Raw genomic sequence first — 27,860 nt, forward strand, 5'->3', positions numbered from 1 at the left:
ACCTAAGCTAAAGATCCCTGTGAAGCCCAAAAATATTGTGGGGTCTGCTCATCAAGAGGTCAAAGATTGGGACGTGCTGAGTTTGAAACCCATAAGGGGATCAGCTTGTACAGGCTGATTGACCCAGTTTGACACAGACGTGCCCCATGAACTGAATGCTGGCCCATGAGGGTGTCAGCTGGACACTCAGACGGATTCAGAGGGATGCTGTTTACCTGTGTGCTTGTGTCTGACTGCAGTTTATTGTTGCTCTGATTAACTGATTCTTGGCATATGAGGGTGTCAGCCTGTCCATGCTGATCAACCTGGCCGGGTCAGGCGTGTCACATTAATTTGTGTGTGTATGACTGATTTGGTGACTGGAGGAACCCAGTCCCATTAAAACTGAGTCCTGCAAGATAGCTCCATTGGGGGTGACGGCTTGCAGAAGGGGGAGATACAGCTCCGTATAGAAACACAAGTAACACAAGCAGCACATTGACAGAATTACCAAGACCCTAGAAACTATCACTAATAAATGAGCACACCCCAAAGTAATGGGCAAATCTGGTAACAGTTGGGAGTGAGGCAAAGGCAAATTTATTACAGCTTACACACACACAACAGTTAACAGAAAGATAAATGCAATAAGCAGATAATGCTGTATTAAAGAGCTAATAGTAAATAATAACAACAGATCATAACAACAGATAGATCAATTCTTTCACAGGCTAACTGGGCACTGTAAGCTAATTAGCCACTACTCTGTTCAAAACAACACAGAGGCAGACATGGGTTTGCAATTTATTGATAATCCCTCAATGCCAGGTATGCGTCAAGTGATTCCAGTGAAGTCAGGCATCCCCAATCAACGCTGTCACAGGGTTGCCAGGGAAGTTCCCTTGATCAGGATCTAATCCTCACTCACACCAGGAGTCTGGGGTCCAGGTGTGGAACAGAAATGACCATTCTGTTCCATCCTTCCTGCTCGTTACCTGATGCACATGGCTTTTATACCTAGTCTTATGTTAATCTGTTGGCCTCAGAGCCACTCACAATGTTGCCCTGTAGCTGGTACCCTATGGGATTGAAAGGTGTTAAAAATTATTATAAAAGGTTACTATCCAAACTCGGGTTTTTCCCATAAGCAAATTATGATGCAGCACCTTTAGGTTTGAAATTGACATTGCTCTGCCTAAGCCTCAACCCCTTTTAGGTTTCATTTGAATATGCTTTCTTGGGACATTTTTTCCTGGAATGTGTTGTGTGTGCCAGGCAATTGGATACAGTTTTTATCACTAAAGCTGAACCTGAGCAGAAACCGTTAGGTCAGCTAATCTCACAGGTACAGCTTTGCCTATGGGGCGCAGTCAGTTCCACGAACAGTTAATTTTTCATTTTGGTTAAACTTATGACAGACAAGTCACATTTGCAGTTTACAAACTTACAACCTTATATTAACTAATATTACCTGTTTAGGCAAAATACCAAATGCCTCCAAGAAGCACATATTTATTGCTTATTAATCCCTCTGGTTCTGGCTGTCACAATCCACCCCTTGCTGCTTTGGAGCATTTGGTAAGGCCTACAAATATGATTTCTGCCAGGTGGTATATACATGGTTGGCAGAAGCAACAACATTTACTTTGGCATAAGTATTAGACTGAATTTTATAATAATAACATTTAAAGATTATATTGAATAATATTATTTTTATGATTAAACGTATTACTACCACAAACCAAGGAAAAGGAGCACCTGTAGTAAAGGTATATATTTGTACAATACAGACCACTTTATACTACTTACACAGTGGAGGAATATTAATAGTGCGTTTAATAATTTTACCTCCCTCTTGAGTTACGAGAGCAAGTTGTTTTCCTTTTTGGGCATTTTCAAACAGACCTTTAATGTAGGTTGCTACTTCACCCCATCTCTTTAGCTGGAACATGTTTACATCTTTAATCCAGGATTTTGGAAGACTTAGGTTGAGGGTAACAATTTCTAATTGGGTTTTTGGCCACATTAAGGTGGTTTTCTGGTCTTGGACATATAGGGTAGCTGATGCCCCTTGGAAATCTTGAGCCTCTGTACTGTTAGGATGATATAAGTGGCCAGGACTTTCCCAGCAAACTCGTTGGGCTAAGGTAATATAGGGAGTTGCTGGTAGGGGTGTTACACAATCCATGTTGGAGGGACTATCAGGCCACCCTCTTCATGAAGTTCCCAAGTTTATTACAATGCCATTTACAGGGTACACCAGGGATTGGGCCAAATACTTGGGATCTTCAGGGTTTACAATTTCCAAAATGGAACAATGCAAGTCCCAGTCCCACATGCACCCCCCTCTAAGTCCTGTAGTCAAGAGATGGGCAGTGGACCATGTGCCATTTGCTACCCCATGTACTACAAAAAAGCATTTTGTCTTGCTACACCCCTCCCAGCCTGTGCTCCATGTGTCTCAGTAAACTAACCGTTGAGCTAAAGCTGGGGGTAGTCCATGGTGCTCTAAGCCAGCAGCCATTCTTTGTGCCTGAGATAACCTTCATTTTCCCCAGGTATTGAGTAAAGTAAAAGCTGTACTTGGGCACAAGCAGTGCTCCAGGTTTGATTAGCAGCGGCTTGGAAGGCTGCATGCATCAAAAGGTGACTTCTTTCTGCTGCTTTTTGGCCAATGGTTGCCACTAACTCATCAGCATATTCTAAAGCCAAGTTATCAATTATACCTCCCTGAATGAGAAAACCTATGGCTCGCCATATATCCATGATTCCTTGGGTGTTTTTTCTGGGATTTATCTATGTTCCAAACTCCCATGGCTGAGTTGAGCCCATTTCACACACGGTCTAGGGTATCCCTCTTTTTCCGGGAGATTGAAGGCTGGGCGGTGGGTTGGAAAACAGTTGGCTAGGCCCAGCACAGCATATTTTCTGCCAACCAAGCACCGGAAGAGCAGTTAGGAAATGCTGTTCTACAAACTATTGCTTGGGGTTAAATGTGATACGGCATTGAACAAGGAGGCATTAAGGAGGACCGAAGTCCTGGTTTGGAACCTCCACCAGGGAGTGACGTTAGATAAGCAAAGTAGCGGATACAGCTGTGGTGACTCCTTTAGGATTAACAAGGTACATCCTTGCTTAATGCAAAAAACGGCTCGGGGTTCTCCTGTTCGGGTGTTTATCCATCTTCCATCTTCCTTTTGGGATTGGTAAATTTCCCAATCGGGTTGGTCAAAGGAGCTCATTCACTCGGGTGTGTCCCCATTTGTACTCTTAAATGCACACTTCCCAGGTGCGACTATGGCTTTGGTATCTTGCAGAAATTATTCTGGCACGGTGCCCCACATGGGCTCAGCCAGTTCTTCTGGGCTGACCAGGGCTGTGTCCTGAAGATTTTCCCAGACTGATTGGCAATATGCAGCTATTGTTTATTCAATTCTGTGAGCGAGCCCCCCTTCATTCATATGGTGGAACCACAAAATAGCTGGAATGTGGGACATGTTGGCCTCCCATTCCGTGGACCACCACTTGACAGCATAAGAGCCATTTTTTAAACTACCACAGTACCTTGCTGTATCTGGAGGACTGGTGTATTTGGTGAGCTGAACACCATTATTCCAAAGTGTCAACGGGCAGGGGAACTGCTGGAGCTATAGTCTCCCATGGAGGTGGGGTTGGAGGTTTTGGTCACCTCCTTGGGCTCCAGGTAGTTGTAGAATTTCGATCTGCAGGTGGGGTTGCAGCAGTGGTCATGTTGGGACCCAGGGTGGGCAGCGCACCTGCAGGCAGAATATAACAGCATCAGGGCCATTGGAAGAAACCACAAGAACCTCCCCCTGTTCCACATTTGTTTTTCCCGATCCTGGCATATGGGAGGAAACCAAGCAACTACCCTGTCCCACAGTAACATTGACAGATTCCTCCTTGCCAGTCCACAATCCACCGTCGGCAACTCAAAGGCCAAAGTTTCGCACTTCTTCAATTGTGGCTGGGCACTCCCAGTATCCCAGCATGTCTGAGGCTTTGGGAGTGGGTGCGATCCAGGGCGTGGGAGCATGTGAATGCCCCACAGTAATCAAACAGTAGCAAATGACCAGAAGTCCCATCATAATGGCATTCCACCCCTTCATTATTAGGTGAGGGTGGTGCCATCGCTCTGGAGCAGGCTGATGATTCCAGGCTGCCTCGGGGCCACTATGGCTGTGCCTGTGGATGGACCCAATCTAAAGGAACAAGAAAAAATGGAGTCTGGCTCCCATTAGATGGATCCAACCTTGACACTCACCATGAGCTATCTATGTCCCGTGCCATTAGCACCCCTTCCCATTTTTCCCCCTCTGGATGTTTAACTACTACCTGGTCCACCGCTTGCAGTTTCTCCCAACCACCCCTTGGCCGTTCTATTGCCGGCTTGTAGAGTCTGGCCTGACTGAAGGCTTGCTGTATGGGGCTTCCTCCGGGGCAGGGCCGATTGTTGGCCCAGTTGACTGAACAACTCAGGTGCAAGTCCCAGTCCTTGAGGGCTGGGCCAGCAGTCATTCACAGGTTGCATTTTAGGATACCATTGGCCCGTTCTACTAGCCCATTAGATTGTGGGCGATAGGGAATGTGATAGGTTCACAGCACATGATGTCTTGCGGCCCATTCATAGACAAGATGATTACGAAAATGTGAACCATTGTCACTTTGCAGTTCTATGGGAGGTGGGTAGGTGTCTAGCAGGTCTCCTAGTGCTGCACAGGTGTCTTGCACAGTGGCCTCGGCGGAGGCCCAAGCGAACACCATTTTGGTGACTGTTTCTACGGCTACAAACACATACTGTCACTTTCTGGGAGTGCGGGGAAGCAGGCCTATAAAGTCACATTGCCAAACTTGCCATATTACCTTTCCATCGTGCAGCGACAAAGGGGTAGTCGAGGCAGGGGTTAGTCGACCTTTGACCTCCTGGCAGGTGATGCAAGAGTTGACTAATTCCTGTTCTTCCCTTTTAGTTAAGTGAATGCCCCAGGTGGCTGCTAGGCGAGCAGTGCCATTGCAGCCAGGGTGCCCATGCTGCCGATGCAGCCACTCTGTGGCTAGCACTCCAGGGGTCTGGTGGGAGGGGCTGGGCAGTTTTCCTGGGGGTGACTGAGCCTCTGCTTCAGCAACGAGGGCTTCTGTGTTGCCTCTGGCTAGCTCATCCACTTGCCTGTTCCACTTTGCCTCAGGCCCCTCAGCCTTTCTGCTCCCATGCGCTGCACTGATGTGCCGTATGTATAAGGGAAGGCCTCCCTGTGCCATTTCCCACAAAGCTTCCCACTATTCATGGCTTAGATGTCTCTTCCCTGCCTTTTGAAGATTTCCTTCTTCCACAGGAGTAGCCACTTGGTGAAACTCTCCACTACCATCCATGAATCGCAGTAAATATAAATGGGCCTTGTCGGGTAGCCTGTTACCTCTACCAGTTCATACTTGGCCACAGTGACTACAGCAGCTAGCTCAGCATATTGTGCACTTTGACAATTTCCCCCCCAGGGTGAGTTGCTTATTATCCTGGATTCGTATGGCAGCCCCCCTCCAGGTATGACCTTTGGCTGAGCCGTCGGTAAACCAGATCACTATGTCCTCTGACGTTTCCATGTTGAGTGAAAAGGGGGGTGCTTCCTTGATGGGAGACGGCTTGTCTGGGCTGGCCGTGTCTGGGTATATGTTAATTGTGCTCTCTGTGACCTTTGCTACTAATACTAGATGTCCGTTTGGGGTCACCTGCTGAGCTTGACTTAAGATATAATAGATCCATTTTTGCAGTGTGGTTTCTTGGGCTCAACCCCCTGGAGGGAGGTGTCTGTCGGACAATAGCATTCTTAGGATGGGCACCGGAGTCATTATGACAGTGAGAAGCTCCCCTCTCAGGGCCTCTGTGACTGTTAAAGCTGTGGCTGCTGCACACAGCATTTGTTCCAGAAGGGTGTATCGGGCTTCGGCCTCTTTCCAGCCTCAGCTCCAGAAGCCAAGGGGTTTTACCTCTGTCTCAGGTGTGTCCCTTTGCTACAAGCTCCAATGGGGCCCCCCTTCAGACACGTTTACATGGAGCCAGAGCGCCCCTACTGGGTGCCGTGCTGCTAGGGAGAGTGGGTGATCACTGCTTCCTTGAGGGCCCGCATAACATGTTGGGGCTCGGGGCCCCATTCCCACTCTGTTTTTTTTTTCTTGCATGGATTATACAGAGGCCAGGCCAACACAGTAAACTCAGGGACATGCAGGTGCCAGAAGTTAAGTGCACCCAGCTGGGCTTGCAGCTCTTTTACAGTGTTGGGGGCAGGGGTATCTACCAGACTCTGCAGCTCTTTGGCTGGTACACTGGGTCCACCTTGCTACCATTGGATTTCCAGGAATTCACACTGGGGCCCGACTTCTTGGATCTTTTTGCTGAACAGCGTGAACCCAAATGCTTGCACCTTTTCCTTTAGGGAGTCAAAACCAGAAATGGTTAATTCCCAGCCTTGACATCATCGACGTATTGCCAGACACGTACCTCTGGATGACTCAACTGGACTTTATGGACCACCACAGCTTGCTCTTTGATAGCCAAGGTGGGGCTGTGCACCCAGACATGGGGTAGGACTGTATAGGTGTACTGCTGTCCCAACCGTGTGAAGGCAAACAAAGGCCAGTGATTTTCATGGATGGGAATAACAAAGAACATGTCCTTAATGTCTATGAATCCCATCCACTGTGGGCCATAGCACCTCATGCTTTCCATCAGTGCAGACATGGATGGGACTGAGGCTATCAGATGGTCAGTGTTGGCATTCAAAGCCCTAAAATCAATAGTCAATCGCCAATCCCCATTTGGTTTACGTACTGGCCACACTGGGTTGTTGTACAGGGAATGAGTTCGAATGATAGTTCCATCCTCCAGCTCTCGGTTGATGATGTCCTTGATGGGTTGCGTTCCCTTGGGGGGTATGCGGTATTGAGGTCAGTGTACCCCCTTCATGGCTGGCAGAGCAAGTGGGGTCATGGAACATCAGGCTACTGCCGTCATTATATGTCCTTCTGCTTGCCTTCCTGAACCGTGGCACATCCAAACTGCCAAGTTTCCTGTTTAAGGATAAACCGCTGCTCCTGCAACATGTTTAGTCCCATAAGGTTCGGCCCTCCCCAGAGCCTGACAGCAGCTGCTGTTACTATGGAGCCATTAGGCAAGGTGAAAGTGGGCTGGACCAAATGTCCTGATCGTCTGGCACCTCCAACTCCTACTACCTGTTAGGGAGTTCCCTGTGCCCCTTTCCATTCTGCACAGTCCAAAACACATAGCTGGGCACCAGTGTCTAGTAGCATATTAATTGACTTTTCCCTTCCATTGAGACAAATCTTTATAGGTACTTGAATTAAGGGGCCAATATTATTCTGTGTTACCGGTCCCGATACTCTACTGCCCCACGATGGCCCCTTGCTCTGGGGGTTGGGTTGGCCGGGACTCCTACTGCTGGAGGTCAGGGGGTTCTGAAGGCTCTGTCTTCTTCCCTTTCCCATCCTCACAGTGTTTGGCCCATAATACTTGCAGGACCGGGGTGGGCAGCCCATCAATTTGCTCTTTATTGAACCCTCCTGCCAGTAACTCCCTCCACATCTGTGTCTGCAGGGGTTTAGATTTTCCATTCCCCACTTTTCTGGACTTGTGGGGCCCTGCTGGATTGTCTTTCTCAGCGGCCACTGCCATGGCCTTGGCAGTTCTTATTAGTTTGGGAAGCCCCAGCTCCTGCAAGATTGGCAGAAGCTGTATCAACTGCCGGATTGCATTTCTTAATGGGTGAGTTACTAACTATTGTTGTAAAGCCAGCAGAACTGAAGCACATTCCGTCGGTGCTTGCCGACAGAACTTCCTCCACATGGCTTCTGTCACCAGTTCTTCATCTAGTGTTCCTCCAGTTCCCTGCTCGAATGATTTCAATTAATGCTAGTTAATACAGACATTATTAGATGCCTCTAAGTTAGCCCATGCCCAGGGGGAAAGGTTAAGCTCTTCTTCCATGTTATTATAACCCACAGCAACCACCTTCACTGCAGCAGAAAACAGAGTAATGTTATCCTGCCTGACCCACTGACCCAACTGGATTTCAGGGTGGAGAACCAATTGTGCTGCCTTGGTGCGACTCACATATACTGCCGAGGCCCCTTCACCATACATTCAAACTAACCAGTCTATTATTTGCTCCCCTGGTTTGGCCTTATGTTGTTTTTGTAATTCTTGGATTTCTGTGCGAGTAAAGGACTGTGTCTCTGTCCGGAGATTGCCCCCTTGTGGCCCTGTATGAGTCACCACTACTGGGAAGGTTTGGGCTAACTCTCCTCCTAAATTCTCTTGGGCTGGTGGGGCATAAGGAAGTGGGATCTCACAGGCTTCTTCTGTAAGCCTCACATGCTCATCATCTCCTGGCTTGCTTACTGCAATTTCACCATACAGATCCTCGCTCTCTGGGTCATCCCACAGCTCAGTTTTTGGAATTCTGCCATGAAGACACTGCCAAACCTTTTCAGGGGAAGTTTCGACTGATCATGCCACTTGTACCTTCTGCTCAAGGGAGGTGATTGCCTGTGTGACTAGTATTTTTCCCTCCCGATGCTCTAGTATCTCTAGTTGGTCTTGAGCAGCTCTAACAGCCACGCACGTGAAACTGCTAGAATCCTTTTCTTCCCTTAAGTCCCTCTCAAGCTGGGTCACTTGGTCTTTTAAGGATTGGTTCTCTTCATGGAGTTGAGTGCCTTCCTCTGCTCCCAGTCTTAGGCAGGTTGCCAGCAGCCAAGACAGGCATCCTTTCTTAGGTCTCCCCCTCTGCACAGCAATGAACATAGCCCACTGACAGGGTATTGTGGTGGGATCGCTCCAGGTGGGTCTTAACCTCTCTTTATCCCACCCTGGATTCTTAATACTCATAACCTCTTCTATTAAAGCAATCAGTGGGGTCCAACCCTCTGCCCCCTCTGCACCATTCTTTCCCTCCGAACTCTCCATCCTTGATCCTGTTCATGAATGCCAATTTTGTCACAGGCCAGCTGGGCACTGTGAGTGTATCAATTTTATCACAGGCCAACTGGGCTGTTTGATTCAGTTTCAGCTTGAGGAGGCAAAGTTGGGAGTGAAATAAAGGCAAATTTATTATAGCTTACACACACAGCAGTTAACAGAAAGTTATATGCGATAAGCAGATAATGCAGTATTAAAGAGCTAATAGTAAATAATAACAACAGATAATAACAACAGGTCAATTCTATCGCAGGCCAACTGTGCACTGCGAGGGTATTAGTCACCGGGCTGTTTAAAACAACAGATAGACAGACATGGGTTGGCAACTTATCGATAGTCCCTCAATGCCAGGTACACGTCAAGTGATTCCAGCGAAGTCAGGCTTCCCCGATCAATGCTGTCACAGGGTTGCCAGGGAAGATCCCTTGATCAGGATCTGATCCTCACTCACACCAGGAGTCTGGGGTCCGGGAGTGGACCAGAAATGACCGTTCTGTTCCCTCCTTCCTGCTGGTTACCTCATGCACGTGCTTTTTATACCTAGTCTTATGTTAATCTGTTGGCCTCAGAGCCACTCACAATGTTGCCCTATAGCTGTTACCCTATGGGATTGAAAGGTGTTAAAAATTATCATAAAAGGTTACTACCCAAGCTTGGGTTTATCCAATAAGCAAATTATGATGCAGCACCTTTAGGTTAGAAATTGACATTGCTCCGCCTTGACTCCAACCCCTTTTAGGTTTCATTTGAATATGCTTTCTCAGGATGTGCTTTCCTGGAATGTGTTGGGTGTGCCAGGCAGTTAGATCCAGGTTTATCATCAAGGCTGAACCCTGAGAAAAAAAAAAAAGATTGGGTTTCCTAATCTTACAGCTACAGCTTCGCATATGAGACCCAGTCAGTTCCACAAACATTTAATTTCATCATTTTGGTTAAACTTATGACAGACAAGTTACATTTGCAGTTTACAAACTTACAATCTTATATTATCTAATGTTACCTGTTTAGGCAAAATACCAAATGCCTCCAAGAAGCACATATTTATTGCTTATTAATGTCTCTGGTTCTGGCTGTCATACCAGCCCCATCAATGACTGCTCCGCCCAGCCCCAGCATCCCAGCTCTTTAAAAAAAAAAAAAAAAAAAAAAAAAAAAAAAAAAAAAAAAGACCCACACTCACTGGCTGCTTCAGCAGCTGTTGGGGCTTCTGGGAGCTGATGGAAGAGTGCCCCCCCATGCAGTGCAGGGCAGTGAGGATTGACCCCCCCCCCACCTGGCAGGAAGCAGTGAATGTGGGGCTTTAAAAATAATAAAAAAAAAAGGTCTGAGATGCTGGGGACAGGTGGGGCTGGGGAATGGGGCTCATAGCAGAGTCCCCATGCAGCACAGGGCAGTGGGGGGACAGAACATATTGCCCCACCACCTGGTAGGATCCAGTGAGTACGGGGCTTTTTTTTTTTTTTTTTTTTTAAGATCTGGGATGTTGAGGCCAGGCAAGGCAGCCATTGATGGGGCTGGGAGAGCTGGAGGGGGATGGGGTCTGTTTGTCAACACCTGCACACTAATATCTTAGTGTTAACCCACACCATCAGTTTCCCAATTTTCTAATTGCTAACTTCAACCATGCTTTTTCAAAAAAAGAAAAAAACAAACAAGACATTTATTGACAGAAAGCAGGAGGCTATGGACAAGTAAATCCAATATAGTTTTGAAAGATGACTATTATCAAAGTTCCTGGTAGTACAGCTAGACAAATTTCAGAAATGCATTTTGGAGACTGTTCATTCCCTGTCCCTTAATTATTCAAAGAACCCATTTTTAGAATTATGATATTCTTCCTAAAGCACAAAGAGTTAATTCCTGTATTACTCTGTACTACTATTTCTTAAAATAACTCTGCTAGAAAAGTCAGCTGTGATAGCCCATTGTGCATGTTACTTTTAAGTAGTTTAAGCACATTTTCTTTAGAAACCATAACAATTTTAATGTTCCTGACAAACAAAGAAATAATTACCCTTGCAGTCAAGGAAAGTGCTGATGAGCACTAAGAGGGGGAAAAAAAATGGAAAGGAAAGTATCCACTTTAGCAGCTCCACTTAACTTAGTTTTTTGTTGCATTTTAACATGTAGTCAGCCTAATTGATTAAGTAAATCAATCCTTCCTTCTTTGGTTAAAAAAACCCACACACACACAAAAAAACCCCTTAATTTTTTTTCAGAAGTTGTTGTGGAGAAGTACATACAGTTGGAAAGCAGCTTCCCAAGAAAATTTAGGGAGGAAATTGAGTAAGATATAATAAAAGGGAAGTTACAAAGAAAACTAAAGAAAAAGAAAGGTACATTAGGTGAAATGTGTAGCAGGCTTACCTGAACAGGTTTTCAAGCACCATTGTATCTTGGAAAATGCTTGCAGATGTGCAAAGAAATTTAGGAAAGCACTTACACACATACCTAAAACAAAGCAAATGTGTAAGCATGGGCAGACCTAGAATTCTGAAAAGGGAGTGAAGGTCAGGTCATGTGGCGCATCATCACGTATAACACAATGCACAATTTTATCCAATTAAAGAGAAACTAGAAGTTATACTAACATGCTAAGAGCCTAGCATTATATTATTAAGTTTAAGACCCAAGCAAAAACTAATATAACTAAATATTGGAATGTACATTAATTGGATAGATTATATATTGTGTTTAAAAAATACAACAAATTAAGCAACAAATATTCAAAATATATGGTGTCAGTAGTCCTGTAGTCATTGTACAGTGCCTTTCGATTAATGCAGCTGGGGACAGTTCATAAGGAGCTTGCTGGTGGAGGACTTTAATCTTCTGAATGTTAAGTGTCAGTCTCATTTTCTTGTATGCCTTGGTAAAGACATTGACAATTTCCTGACATTGACAAATGTCTGCTTCCAAGTGAGCATACACTACAGCATCATTAAAATACTGGAGCTCAATAACTGAGGTCAGAAAGCTCTTGGTTTTGGTTCAGTATTGACTGAAGTTAAACAGTGTAACATTTGGTAGTTTAGCTCCAGGTTGGCTGGAAGTTTGTTGGTGATTGGCAAGGATCCTAGTTTTCTCCAATTAAAAATAACAAATTCTCTGATTAAAAACCCAAAATCCATCATAAAAATTAAAATCCCCCCAAACCGCCCCCTCAGCACTGCTGGTGCCCTGCACTCCCTCCTCCCACCTCAAAAGCCCTCATGACACCCCTCACAACAGCCCCCCAGACACACAGCCACAGACATGAAGACACAGAGGTACACACAGACACTGACACCCACCCCAGCAGGTAAGTATGTGTTGGGGCAGGGAAGGGCAGGGGAAAGGGAAGGTGCTGGGGGGGGGGTAGATCAAGAAAGGGGGGAAGCGTGGCCTGTGCCCACTCCCAGGAGCAGGGCCAGGGGGTGAGGGCAGGAGTGCCACTCTGCAGGCCACACATGCACCGGCCGGCTTGACAGAGGGTTTGCACACAGAGGCCACCACCACAACTGTGCCACTGCACCCTGCGCTACCATCCCATGGCCACCTGCATGGTTGTGTGGGCAAGTTGCGCAGGGCATGGCAGTGGCAGTGCGGTGGCAATCACCATGGGTGGGCCACATATGTGCCGCCCAGCCAGGGAGTGGAAAGTGGGGCTTGCATGCAGAAGCCGCCACTGCACCACTGCTTATGCCCCACAACCAGCTGCATGGGTCTGTGGTAGTGCAGGGTGGTGGCAGCTGCGTGCTGGCTGGGGGGATGGAGGGGGACTTTGTGGGCAAGCACTGCCACTGTGGAGCCATGCCTTTTGCCCCTGGACCCTAGAGGTAAGTGGGGCTTGGGAGCTGCGGGGTGCTGCTGGCCCCAGGTGGCACACCGCAGCCAGGTGCATGGCCAGGGGATGAGGGCAGGGTTGCCTCTCTCTGGAGGGCTTTGTGGGTAAGCGATGCAGGTAAGCATGCTGCCCGGCCAGCTGCCTAGGGGAGGGGGAGGCTAGCATGCAGCCAGCTGCACAGCTCCATGGCCATCTCTGCAGTGGCAGTGGCAAGGAATGGTGGCTGGAGGGGTGGGGAAGGCTCATGTGTGGCAGCCACTGCTTCTTACCTGTAGGGCCATGCCCACAGTGATGGCCGCTGTATACAAAACCTCCCTGCATTCTCCACAGAGCCATGCCTGGACCTGGGCGGCCAGCCGCAGGATGGCAGCAGCAGCGTGGTGGTGGCCGAGCAGCACGCAGCCATCCCCACCACCATCCTGCATGGAGCTATGTGTCCGGCTGTACGGCAGCAGCAGCAGTGTGGTGGCAGCCACAGTGCGGTGCAGCGCAGGATGGTAGTAGGGATGGCTGCTTGCCACCCAGCCACCACCACACAGCTGCTGCTGCCCTGCGGCTGACTGCACAACTTCGGGCATGGCTCCGCAGCGGCATGGGGAGGTTTTTTTTACACAGCGGCTGTCTTTGCTGGCATGGCCCCACAGGGAAGCGGCACCAGTCGCCACATATGAGCCCTGTCCCACCCCCATCTCTCACCGCCACTGCTGAGCCGGCCAAGGAGCTGTGCAACTGGCTGCATGCCAGTGTGCCCCTCCCCTAGGTGGCTGGACAGATGGCATGCATGCCTCACATCGCTTACCTGCAAAGCCCCCTGCATAGGGGCACCCCTGCCCTCACCCCTGCACCTGGCAGCAGTGTGCCACCTGGAGCCGGCAGCATCCCCCATGCCCTCAGCCCCGCTCCACAGCCCCCAAGCTCCACTTACCTCTAGGATCCAGGGGTGAAGGGCAAGTCTGAGCCTGAGCCCAACCTTGGCTGACCCAGAATCTCAGGTGCCACCCTTCCCCCTCTGGGTAGTGGTGGGGATTTCCCACCCTTTCTGCAATCAGCTCTTGCAGGCTTGTTCCAGCCTGCAATAGCTCTTTGCAAAAGCAGAGAATCCACTCACTTCTCTGCTAAAAAGGGAAATCCACATTTTCTCCAATAAAAACAGGGAATCCATGGTTTTCTCCATTTTTCCATGGGAAATGGAAAACCCGGATCCCTAGTGATCAGATGTAGCATCATGGCAAGGAATATTAAGAAGAGCACTAGAATGATGACAAGCCTTGCTTAACTGCCATTTTAACCTAAGGCCACATCCAGATGTGCATGAACATTTGGTTCCCTGGGGACAACTAACAGTGGCTCACATTATGCCAACACTAGTTGTCCCCAGGGAATGTGTCTCACACTCTGGCATGCAGCAAGTTACCCCTGGTAGGGTAGGGGAGGCTGGGGCCAGCAGTAGTGATCCTGCTGCACAAAACCTGGCCAGCAGAGGATTGTGGCTCTGGTCAACCAGGCTCCAGTTTTGGGTGGCACACACTGCTGCCACATGCGCCACTTCAGTTTTTTCCCCCATGGTTTTTCAATCCCTGGATATTCATGCTGCTCCCTTGCATGCTACCCCCTTCCAGTGTGGAGAACGATAGAATGTGCAGTATGCAGCACCACTGACATGTCTGTGGCACCATACAACACATAGTTGCACTTGTCTTGATGCAGCCAAAGGGATCTGTGATAGATCCATCACTGAGAACCTCCACTCACATACCATCAGGGAACAGGCAGAGAATGGTGACAAATTTTGGTGGGCATCCTTACTTCAAAAGGATCCTCCACAACACTTCTTAGCTGACAGAGTCGAAAGCTTTTGTTAGGTCAGAAAAGGCCACGTAGAGAGGCTTACCTTGTTACTGGCATTTCTCCTGCAGCTGGCAAGCAGTGAAGATCGTATCAGTTGTGTCTCTTAAAAATATTCAAAAACTTGTGGCACTCAGGTGAAGTACTTGAAGACTGGAAGAAGGGCAATGTGGTACCCATCTTCAAGAAAGGGAGGAAAGTAGATCCTGGGAATTACAGGCCAATCAGCTTGATCTCAAGTAAGATTCTGGAGAAAATTATCAAAGAGACTCTACTTGATGAGCTGGCTGATGGCAACATCCTGAGGGACAACTAGCATGGGTTTGTCATGGGTAGGTCTTGCCTGACCAATCTCATCTCCTTCTATGATCAGGTGACATATCACGTGGACAAGGGAGAAGAAATTGACATCATATATCTGGACCTTAAAAAGCCTTTGATTTGGTGTGCTATGAACGCCTCATGGAAAAATTGGCCAATTGTGGTCTTGGCTACACTAGTCCAATGGCTGGGAAATTGGCTCCAAGGTCAGACCCAGAGAGTAGTAGTCAGTGGAAGAGAATCACTGTGGTGCTCTGTGACCAGTGGTGTCCCCCAAGGCTCTGTCCTTGGACCACTTATCTTCAACATCTTTACCAATGATGTGGACATTGGTGTCAGAAGTGCACTGTCCAATTCGCCAATGACACTAAAATTTGGGGCATAGTGTCCACACCTGAGGATAGGCTAGTTATCCAGGCTGACTTGGATAAGCTTAGTAAGAGGGCAGATATAAATCTGATGATGTTCAGTACCAAAAAATGCAAGGTACTCCACCTCGGGGGAAAAAAGGCAGCACCTTTATAGGCTTGGCAGTGCTATGCTCACTAGCACCATGGCTGAAAGAGACTTGGGGGTCATGATTGACCACAAGATGAACATGAGCCACCAAATGTGATGTCACAGCTGGTAAAGCAAGTAAAACTGGCTTGCATCCATAGACGTTTCTCAAGTAAATCTCAGGATATCATCCTCCCACTGTACTCAGCCTTGGTAAGACCACAGCTGGAGTACTGCATCCAGTTCTGGGCTCCACAATTCAAGAAGGATGTCAAGAAGCTTGAGAGAGTCCAGAGGAGAGCCATGTACATGATCAGAGGGAAGGAAAATAGGCCTTATGATTAGAGGCTGAGAGCCATAGGATTCTTCAGCCTAGAAAAGCAAAGACTCAGGGGTGAGCTCCCTGGTGCCTGCCTATAAGTGTATAAGGGGTATTCATCAGGATCTGGGGGAACAACTTTTCACCAGAGCACCCCAAGGGATAACAGGGACCAACAGTCATAAACTCCTCCATGACCATTTTAGGCTGGACATAAGGAAAAACTTCTTTACTGTACGAGCCCATAAGGCCTGGAATAGATTCCCTCCAGAAGTAGCACAGGCACCCACTTTGGACTCATTCAAGGAACATTTGGATGCTTGTCTTGCTGGGATCCTTTGACCCTAGCTGACTTTCTGCCCCTGGGGCAGGGGACTGGACTTGATGATCTCTCAAGGTCCCTTCCAGCCCTAATGTCTATGAAATCTCGATGCTCTAAATGCACACTGATATCCTGTAAAGGTCTTCAGCAAGTGGGATGAGATGGTTCAGAAGAGTTCTCACAATGATCTTTCCTGTGGTGGACAGCAAGGTAATCCTTTTGTAGTTTCCATGGTTGGACGCTGGATAATGTTGAGTATTTCCCATACCTCACAAGCTCTCTCTTGCAGAAGGCTGACATCAATGAAGAAATCCAATATAGGATTTAGATGCCAGAAGAAACAGGTGTTTAAATATCCAGATCCAGAATCAAGCTCATGATGTATCAAATATTCATGATCCTCACCTTGCTGTACAGAGCTGAGTCACGGACAACATACAAGATGCATCCAAAGCTCTTGGAGCAGTACTATCGACACTGCCTGTGGAAGTTCCTCCAAATCCAGTGGGAAGACAGACACACTAACTTTACCACCTTCCTGCTAGCAAACACTAAGAGTACTTAGGTAATGATCATCTGACATCAACTTTGTTGGGCCAGCCATATCATCAGATATCCAACTTCAGACTCCCAAATCAAGTTTTATTCTCTTGGCTCTGTTAAGGCAGATGCTCAAGAGGAGGGCAGAGAAAGTACTACAGAGACATCCTCACAGCCAACTTAAAAAAATGCAGCATCAATGACAACTCATAGGAGACTATTGGCCAGAACCATCCCAAATGGAGGAAAAGTCTGCTGAAGGGATCTCAGTACTTTGAAGCCTCACAATAACAACAGGAGAAATACACATCTGAGCTGCAGTAGAGTCTGTTGATCCTGGATAGGCCTCATCAGCCATCTTTGGACACACAGATAAGACAATCATAAAAGACAATAACTGCAAGGACTCCACTGCAAGAAAATGCTGAAGAAGTAGTCATCGCAGTTAAATGTATGTGTCTTATTCAGGTCGATAAAACAAAATATAATCTTTTTTAGCATCTTGACAGTGCCTCCAGTACTTCATGGTCAGTCATTTTTGCACCTGAGTTAATACTATGACTCAAGGTTTTTAGCCAGAGCTAAAACCAGTCTGTAGAGCTGTGAAATAGAAAAGGGGCATTTCCAGGAACAGGTAATAGATAATAAAATTGAAGAAGAAAGGATATTTTGAATAATGGAATATTCAAGTCCATTAAAAGGAGAAAGGGTTGTAAACACCTGTAGAGTAGAGAGAGATTGGTAGGAATCAGACAGATGAAGTCAATTGACATCTTCAGTGTAGCCTGAATAGAAATGCTGCTGCCCCTCCGAGGCAGTTGGTGTTAACATTTAGGTGGAACCGGTATCAAAGAAGGTACAACTGCACCACTACGCCCCCCTGGAATTGACCCTTTGTGCAAGTCCTGTTGACCAATACAAACTGGCAGTGCTTTATTGCTACTTTGCATTGAAGTAAATAAATGAACATCCAAGATGTCAGAAAATGGAGAATTAGGTCCAGGAATTAGTTTTATTGTCTTCCTATTGTGCCTAAAGCATCAGGCTACAAGAAATAAATGCCCAGTTTTGAGGTGGTTGGAAGTGATTTCTACTGTCATTTAGCAAATTCACATTGTTGAGTTCCAGAAAAAAAATCATGTCCTGCCTTCCTCAGAAGTACTGATGAAATAAAAAGTGAGTCACTGCCATCATTAGGGTTAACTTGAATTATGCAAATGTAATTAAGAAAGTAATGTGAGCACTGTGATCATTAAAGATATTTTTTTTTGGCAAATATTTCTATTTGCTTATAGTCCATCTTCCTATTCTACCTCCATCAGAAATTGCTTTCCATGTTCAATCTTGGGAAGCAGCATTGATGATAAGCATACTAGCACTGATTATAAGAAAACCTTTAGTTAAATAATTAATTAGTTCTGAAAGAAGAAGTAATGCTTTTGGGTCCATAAAGGGGCTAGTTCTGTTTGGCCATTCACTCACATCTAGTGGCAATGGGCTGAAAACTCCATTTCCTGTGGTCATTGACCTCAAACTCCCTCAAACTTCAATGACTGGAGAATTCAAATTGAGTAACTTATATAGGAAAAAACGGTTTTTGTGCAAAGGAAAATGTGCTTGAAAAAATAGATGAGCAAGAATAGGAATAATTTTCTTTTCTTGTAGGAAGTGATTGTGCGAAAGTGATCTCTCTTGTATAATTAAACTTTTTTTTCCTCACAGTGCTAATGTAAAAAGGATGGACAATCCAGCAAAATGGCTGGCAGCAGACCAGGCAATGGGAAATAATACAGCTTATTGTATTTCAGATTAGCTACACTTTCATAAAGAGATTTTTCCTGAACACTGAACAGAATTCCTCTCCCTTGTGGGTTAGATGTGAGAAATTGACTATTCAGGTTTTAATTCTGAGCTTGAATTTATGAAACAGTAATCTCTGCTCCACTAAAGATAGCATTTGCCAACCTGGCTAGCAATGGCAGGAGGACTTATTTGCTCTCAGAAGAATTTGAAGAAAGAAGAACATTCATTGGATTCAGCTTTTTCTATTGTTTGTCTACTTATCCATTTGGTAACACTCCAGAAAGGCAGCTGGCATAAAAAAAACTGTACAAAAACTGTTGTCTTTAAATCACTCAAGGATTTATTTATTTTTATTCTTTCTTATAATAAATTGGAACTTTGGGGGGAATGTGAAAGTCAGAACATTTTGCTTTCTTTTCACTTATAATATAACTACACAATACTGAAATCCTAAAAGTTAAATATCTTTAATTCCCTTAACTTTCCTTATGTCTGACCTGATTAACTGAAGTCAGTTGGAGCTTTTCCATTGACTTCAGAGTATCAGGCCCTAGATGTACCACAGAGTTGGTGTTCATGAGAGCAAAGTTATGACTGCTACCCTGCTCACCCCAGCTCCGGGTACTTTAAAGAAAAGCCCTGGTGCTCACCGGGTGCTGCCGGGCTAAAGCGGTGATTCCCACTCCCCCCCACGCTGCATGGGGTGCTCTGCCACGAGCCCCCCATCTCCCCCCCCACTCCCCCAGCCCCCCCATGGATGCCCTACCCAGGCCTTTTAAGAAAAAAAAAAAAAGCTGAGAAAAGTCCCACATTCACCACTCCTGCAGTGGCCTTGGGTCTTCGCAGGCTTGTGCAGAGCCCTCCCCTCCCCCCCTCCCCCCCCATGGTGCAGGACAGCAGGGATCATCCCTTGCTGGCAGGAGTGGCAAGTCCCAGGGTTTTTTCATTTTTTTCTTCTTAAAGGGTCAGAGCTGGCCCATGTGGGGTACCCATGGTGGGGCTGGGGGAGCGAGCGGGGGTTGGTGGCTCAGGCAGAGCCCCACATGCAGCATGGGGCAGTGGGGGGCAGCAGGAATCACCCCCTGCCTGGCAGCACCTGGTGACCTGGGGCTTTTTTTTATTTTTAAACAAGTGACGGGAGCTGAGGCAGCCATTGCCAGACTGGGAGAGGGGCGGGGAATGGGCCTGGCATGGCTGATTTAGAGATTTGGCCAAATTAAATCAGGACAGTGATTTGAATCATTGAATCGAATCACCATCCTGTGAATTGGCTGAATCTGAACCCAAAGCAAATACTAGCCGCTTCACACAGACCTGAGGTAATACTGTTATTTGTTTCAATGCCACTTCTTTGATAAACTAGCTTCTCACCCAGCCTCTTCTCTCCTAAGCATTCATCACAGCCTTTAAAATGCATCATTCATATAGACATATGCTGAAAATATTACTTTAACCACTTTTCTTGGAAAGTTCATACACAGTTACAGTGAATGTTTTCATAAAATATTTTGTCATGGGTGTTTGAGAAAACTGTACAATGTTAGAAACACATTAACCATCAACACTGGTCTACTATGACTGTTTAGGATATTTGGCTTATCTATCCAGCAAGACTCAGGAGTGCTAATCCAAATTAAGTAAAAAGGTGTGAATTAAAAGCAAATTAGTTAAATAGCATTAAACTCCTATTTTCTAAAAAGTACAAGCAAAACTTCCACCTGGAAACCTAGTATCTTCCTAAACCATCTGTGCAGTTTTACAGCAACTATTCTTATAAATGTTCCTCAAAAGCAGCATATACATGGATCCTTTCACATCAGTTCAGCAGGTGATTATGAGATGGCACTTAGCCACAAGCTGGAGATAGGATATATTGGCCATTACATGCATTTCTTGTATTTTAATCCCATTTTAAAGTATGAATTAACAATGGCTATCCTTTACAGTGATTGACTCACTCATTTGTTAGCACCCTCTGCATTTTCTGTTTAACTCCTATTACTTATCCCCTAAGTGCTATACCATACCAGAGCCTTAAGCCTCCAGAGAATCTTCAAATGACAGGTCAGTAGTTATACCCACCTTTGCTTATTTTAATTGTGAATTCAGTCAGTTATGGAAAAATATAACCTCCCTGCCTCATTTTTATGACCTTGTTAATTACCTGAAAAAAGGTGGCTTTCATGGTAAGCCATTGTTTGGGTAACACATCTCTGTTCTCTCCTGATAGTGCTTGAACACTTCTGCTCCAGTGTACACCCTTATCTTCCCATTGCATGAAGTCATGCGTACACTTATATGCTTAATACAGGTGTAACAGTGTCAACAACACAACCTGTCAGAGTTACCACTGGGCCAGTGACTCTCCTGTCCTTCCTTTTCACTAAGCCAGTTATTACAAGCCCCCTCTAGAGACAGCTAAGCATATGTATGGCAGATTGTAACCATGCAGCAAGTTCAGGAACTGAGTAAAAAGGTAGTGGTTAGATAGAGCTACAAAATCTGACAAAATGCCTCATTCCAGAGAGACAACCTATAGCTTTACTCACTGACATTAGCTCCAGCCACCAGGAGGCACGCTGATTCGTATTACTTTGTTTAATCTTCTAATCATCCATGTCTACCTAATTTCTTTAGAGTTGCTATGGTGGGAAGAAGTGCAGGGTAGAAAAAGATTGTATTTCCCATTTCAACACTGGTAAATAACCTGGTGTGGCGGAATAACATTTCTGTTTCTCCCCAAACTCTGCTATCTGACAATTTGGTTACCATGGTCACTGCAAAGGGCAGACATCTCTGCCCCATCTCTTCAGGTAACTCCGAGTTGTAACCTGAGCTGGATACATTCCTGAGGGAGGGGGTAAACCTGCTTCCTCTGCCTACACGACTGGCATCACATACCTGGGTGGGGGGGCTCAAACTCCCTATTGTTCTAAGCAACGCCAACATGATTTGGAGGGGGCTAAAGACCCTGCCAGTCTACCTGGCAACCAGTGATGCATTTCATATTGATTGGCTGGCAGTGAACAGTTCCTGGCCTACATTGGATCAGGTAAATGAGGTCATAAAGGCTATATAAGTAAAGGACTGGCCAGGAGGAGGGGCAGTAGCCATGATGAAAACTCAGAGAGAAGCTGGACCATCTGCAACTCTCTCTCTTGAAACTCATGATCAATGAACTGCTTGCCTCTAAAGAAAATCTCCACCTGCCTCTGGATGATACTCATGAGTAAGCTACCTGAGATCTAACTAGATATATAGCTTGCAGTAACACAGATACATAATCAAAAACTACCATGCCACTGTTTGCTCTAAGGAATTTCTCTGATATTGCTCTACCCTGTACCCTATTCCAAACCTACTCCTTGTAACCAATCAAGTTCTCCTTTGTACCTAGCATGGGAGATGTATTGGGAGAGGGTTTAAATTATGCCTTGGAGTCCCTTTGGTTCAGCTAAGGGAGACCACTATTTGTGCTTCAGACTGAGGGAAGCACCCCAAGTTCTTGCAGTAGGTCAAGTATCCTCAAGGACTACTGGGCCTGTGTTTCCCAGGGGGCACAGGTCCCACAATCAGTCCAGACTCTGGGTTGTGGCAGCATTACCCCCAGGCTAATGGGTGTGCTCCAGGAAGGGGGTTGATTGGATGTGAGGTGCCTCAGGGAGGCATGTGGAGCCTGGACGGTGGTCAGGCATAGTGAGGTGGGTGGCTTAATGCAGGAGCACACCCTGTACATCAGTTTGAATACAAGTAAAATAGGGTTTGAGCACTGGAAAAATATACACTTACTGAAATCTCAGCCTCTCTCTATTTGGAAGTGTGACAGGGGACTTACTCTCAAGGCCACATCTCATGTGGGCCCACCCATCTCTCTTGACAGGACAATCCACCCAGTCTCACCTGCCATGACTTTGCTGTTCCTACAAACTGATGGTAAATATGGGAGACTACCCATTACATGCCCCAATACCAGGGGGCACTATCTCTAAACCTCCCCTACACCACAGCCCATGCCTTGCAGATGGCACCCAGGTTAATATTACTCCCAGTCTGAGACCAGAGCAACTGAGTCCAAAGTTGGGCTCCACACACACACATCCATACCACCTCCCCTCTCACAGAACCTCCAGCTCCTACCTGCTAGATGTTTCATACAGCTCAGCCAGGCAGTGTTTCTGCTTCAGCTGCCAGCAGCAAACTGCTGGGTTTATATAGGCAGCCAGGGTTCTAAAATGGCTGTCACAATCAAGCACCTGCTGGCTGCTTGACTCAACCCTTAAAGTGGCAGGTTCTGCAAGTGACCTGCCACAGGAAGAAAGATAAGTTGCATCACAGAACTTTGACAGAGAAGCATTGTTGACATGTAGGGGATGCATGCAGGTGCACATGCACCCCCTGAGATTGGCAGTGTATCCCCTGCAAAAAGTGCCACTGACACTGCCAGTGGCACCTGTAGGTGGTCACCATTCACCACTCCCCCACCCCCTCGGCTGCTAATACCACTGGCAGTGTCTGTGGGCAGTCTCCAATGGCCACTGCCCACTGCTGATGGTGTCTGCGGGTGGTCGCCGACTGCTGGTTGGGGCTCGCCACTACCCCACCCCCGTTGCCGGGAGTGCTGTGGCCACCTGCAGGGGCTCACCACTTGTTGCTGTCACACACCCACCACTAACAGGACCGCCACCACCTGCAGGGCACTGCATTCATGCAGCAGAGTATATAAGTGAAAGCAAGTTAGTGCATGGAGGTGTAAGGAGGAGTGAATTTCCAGAGTTCCAACCTGGATGTGGAAAATGCCTTGAGTAAGCATAAACTGATCTCATTTATAAAACCCTCTTATAGACCAGGGACAGAGATTACACATAAACCAGTATGCATGATTCGAAACTGGTTCAAATCTGTAACACAACAGAATTTCAGTGCATATAAGCCACTTTCAAAATGGCCAAAATCAGTTTAAGGTAAACCTGGATGGATGTAGTATCAGATTTAACTAATTTAGGTTAACTCAGTTTATTGAAATTGTCCCAAGATCCCTTCCAGATTCAAGTTAACTCTCAGTCCCCTAGCATCCCAGGATGCTTTGCACCTCCCCTGCAAGCACCTCCCACCCCCTGCCACAGGGTAGGCGGGCTAGCCTTGGCTCAAGCTGTCTCCTGCAGCCAAGCAGGGAGGTGTGCTCTAGTGTCCCCTGGCTTCTGGCCTGGGCCACTGCAGGCATGTGCTTGCATTTCCAGAATCACAAGTGAATGTCCATTCACTTGCCCATCAGTTCAATCCACACAGTCTAGGCTAACCTGCAGAGATTGAATCAATTCAGCCTCAGGCTTTTTGATTGTACTTAGCCATAAAGTCTGAAAGTAGACAATGTGTTGGATGCCTCCCATAGAAGCAGATATTAGTGGACAGTGAAAGTGATTTTTGTCATATGTAAGATCTAAATCTGTATACCCAGAGTACAAATACAACTTGAATATTGTCACCAACTAGGGACAGACATTCAAAAAGTCTGAGCCTGGATTGATTCAAACTTTGCAGGGTAGTCTCACCTGCAAAACTTGAACTGATTTGGAGGTGGATGGACATTTCTTTTTCATTCCAGAAATGCAGGCACATGTCTGCAGTGGTTCAGGCTAGAAGCCAGGGGACATGAGAGCAACCCTCCCTTCACTTCACAGTGCTAAGCTGATGGGGTGGGGGGGGAGGGGGGGCAGGCATGACCAGGCCCCAGCAGGGCACTCTGATTAGTCCAGCAGGGAATTAATAAAAGTGTTTATCACCTCATTAAGAAAACAGAGGGTCATTACCAGCTACCTCTTGATTCTGCCTTTGTCATAGCACTCACCGGAGTCAGCTACCTAATACACAGATTAGGTATGCTAGCTAATACACAGATACTTCCCTGAAAGTGTCTACTGTAGCCACGGAACAAAGGAGAGGGGCCAGCTCTGCTGTGGAACAGAGAGCCCTGTCCAGCCCAGAGAGCATGCTGGGATGCTGGGGGAGTACGATCTAATTTAAACTAGCAAGGGGTATGGGACAGACACTGCATAAACCAGTTTGAGCCAAATCAGTTAAGTCTGATACTACATTCAATCAGATTGATCTCAAACCATTTTCAGCCATTTTCAAACTGGTTTATGAGCAATGAACATCTGTTCTGTTACAGGCTTAACCCAGTTTCTGATTCATAGATGTTAGGGTCGGAAGGGACCTCAATAGATCATCGAGTCCGACCCCCTGCATAGGCAGGAAAGCGTGCTGGGTTTATATGACCTCAGCTAGATGGAACCTATGTAACCTCCTCTTGAAGACACCCAGGGTAGGGGAGAGCACCACCTCCCTTGGGAGCCCGTTCCAGACCTTGGCCACTCGAACTGTGAAGAAGTTCTTCCTAATGTCTAGTCTAAATCTGCTCTCTGCTAGCTTGTGGCCATTATTTCTTGTAACCCACAGGGGCACCTTGGTGAGCAAAGCCTCACCAATTCCCTTCTGTGCCCCCGTGATGAACTTATAGGTTGCCACAAGGTCACCTCTCAACCTTCTCTTGCGGAGGCTGAAGAGGTCCAGGTGCCCTAGTCTCTCCTCATAGGGCTTGGCCTGTAAGCCCTTAACCATATGAGTGGCCCTTCTCTGGACCCTCTCCAGGTTATCCACATCCCTCTTGAAGTGCAGCGCCCAAAATTGCACACAGTATTCCAACTGTGGTCTGACCAGCGCCCGATAGAGGGGAATTATCACCTCCTTGGTTCTGTTCGTCATGCAGCTGCTGATGCACGATAAAGTGCCATTAGCTTTCCTGATGACTTCATCACACTGACGACCCATGTTCATCTTGGAGTCTATTAGGACTCCAAGATCCCTTTCTGCTTCTGTGCCACAAAGCAGGTAATTTCCTAGGCAGTAGGTATGCTGGACATTTTTCCTCCCTAGGTGCAGCACTTTGCATTTCTCCTTGTTGAATTGCATTCTGTTGTTTTCCACCCATATGTCCAACCTGTCCAGATCTGCTTGTAGTTGTTCCCTGCCCTCCAGTGTGTCCACTTCTCCCCACAGTTTTGTGTCTTCCACAAACTTGGACAGAGTACACTTCACTCCCTCGTCCAAGTCGCTGATGAAGACATTGAAGAGTATCGGTCCAAGGACCGTGCCCTGCGGGACCCAACTGCCCACACCCTTCCACGTCGATACTGACCCATCCACTATGACTCTCTGGATATGACCCCCTAGCCAATTCGCCACCCACCGGACCGTGCAGTCATCCAAGTCACAGCCTCTTAACTTGTTCACCAATATGGTGTGGGATACCGTATCCAAGGCCTTCCTGAAGTCTAAGTAAACAACGTCAACCCCTACTCCTGCACCCAGGTGTTTTGTAACCTGGTCATAAAAAAAGACTAGATTAGTCAGGAATGATCTACCTGCTATGAACCCATGCTGGTTTCCCCTCAGCATAATTTTTCCTGCTGGGCTCTCGCAAATGTGAGCCTTGATAATTTTTTCAAAGACTTTGCCAAGGATGGAGGTGAGACTGACTGGCCTATAGTTGCCTGGGTCCTCCTTCCTCCCCTTCCTGAAAATGGGGACCGCATTGGCCCTTTTCCAGTCCTCCAGGACCTGGCACATGCATCATGAGTGTTCAAATATTCCCGGCAGTGACTGTGCAATGACATCAGCCAGTGCCTTCAGTACCCTCAGATGGAGCTCATCCGGGCCTGCCGACTTAAATGCATCCAGTTCCTCCAAGTGCCTCTGCACCATCTCAGGGTCTACACTTGGTAGTCTGGTGCCCTGCTGCTGCCTCTCTACAATCCCAGTGAGAGACTTGTCTTGTCCCTCGCTTAGGAAAACTGTGGCAAAGAACTCATTGAGGAGTTCAGCCTTGTCCCCCCTGTCCGTCACCAATTGCTTATGCCCATTTAGTAGAGGTCCTATTCCACCCTGGGCCTTCCTTTTACTCCCTATATATCTAAAGAACAAATTTTTGTTATCCTTAACTTGGGATGCCATCCTCAGCTCCATGGTAGCTTTGGCCTGTCTAACTGTCTCCCTACAAGCGCGAGCAGAGGAGGTATATTCCTCTTTAGTAATCTCTCCCCGTTTCTACTTTTTATATGCCCCCCCCCCCCCCTTTTTGCCTGTAGGCTGCTCTGGATTTCTCTGGTCAGCCAATGAAGCCTCTTGGCCCCTTTCCCCCTTTGGTTTATGTATAATGTCTGTCCCTAACCCCCCACTCGAATAGTTCAGATATTGTTCAGCCTTCCTGTTCTGAGGAAGTCTGTCACAAAGACACATTAGACCTAATTGCTACTTTTCAAACATGCCCTTTTAATTGAAAGCCATGCTTCAACATGCTACAGAAGGTGTTATTTTTTTCCAGTTATGGTATTTGCATACATTTACCCCTATTTTTTTCTTCCCTCAAGTCCACCTAGAACCTGAAAAAGGAATTATTTTGATGGCAGGAAGTGGTCATGGGACCAAAAGTCCACCAAGGTTCAGAGATCATAATTATTAACATATGTCCAATAGGAGAAACTGTGTACTCCTCATCTCAAAGACTTTACCTTGCCTTCCTTCCAACCACCAACTAAAGCTGGGTGAAGAGAGATGTACAGTGAAGTGGTTCAAATATGTTTCCTCCAAGACTCCTCCGCCAGCAGTACAGGAATTAGCAGTGAGCTGAGCTGAGCAAATTCAGAACAAATGTTTTTGTATGCAGGTCACTGACATAAAAGCATCAGGAAACTGGTTATGAGGTATATAGAATACAATTACTCTTAACCACACTGAGCTGTGACTATACCCGTTTTCTATACTAGAGGATCAGCCAAATATTTACTCAACATTTGAGAGGACATAGGTTCAGTAGCATCCTTTGAATTAAGTAGAATTAGGTTCCTAATTCCTACTGGAAATTAGGAAGATTTTACCATGCACACAGTTTGTGTTAGGTGGTCACATCCTTGACGATGAGCATTTACTGCATCAGCCTGTTTCTGATGCTGAGAAGATCCCCATGTTGTAGTACTACCAAATAAAGTTTCCAGCTAAAAAAACCTTGAACTCTTCTTTAAGGGACCTTTATAATCTTTTAGAGGTTTGTTTATCCCCTTCCCAAGGTTGCCTCCAAGAATCTTCATTTCTGCACCCTGGGCTAGATAGATATGTCTGGTCATTTTTGTTTCTTATTTTTGGGTCTGCGATATTTTTTAGAAGTTTCAAGGTACAGTGCTTTTGGGCATGGTATGAAGCACAGTGTAACAATATTTTCCCTGTCTTATCAATACAGTTGGAAAATATGAAAAAAAAAATTAAAAAGCAGACTTGAATAATTTCCTTTAACCCATATAAGTACCCAGGTAAGTCATGTACTGAAAAAACTGCACTTATTTTTCTG

General features: G+C 46.5%; 1 long non-coding RNA gene across 1 annotated transcript in view; it reads right to left on the minus strand.

The window, feature by feature from the left end:
* Positions 1-563: 563 nt before the first annotated feature.
* LOC132251161 (uncharacterized) overlaps positions 564-27,860 on the minus strand; it is a 102,901-nt gene continuing 75,604 nt past the window's right edge. Inside the window, exons 2-4 of the long non-coding RNA XR_009463032.1 lie at positions 11,354-11,437; positions 4,861-9,819; positions 564-3,755 (exon numbers count right to left, since the gene is read on the minus strand). This is a non-coding gene — a long non-coding RNA (uncharacterized LOC132251161). The remainder of the gene's footprint in view (positions 3,756-4,860; positions 9,820-11,353; positions 11,438-27,860) is intronic.

Source organism: Alligator mississippiensis, chromosome 6, assembly GCF_030867095.1.
Source record: "Alligator mississippiensis isolate rAllMis1 chromosome 6, rAllMis1, whole genome shotgun sequence".
In the NCBI taxonomy this organism is placed as follows: Eukaryota; Metazoa; Chordata; order Crocodylia; family Alligatoridae; genus Alligator; species Alligator mississippiensis.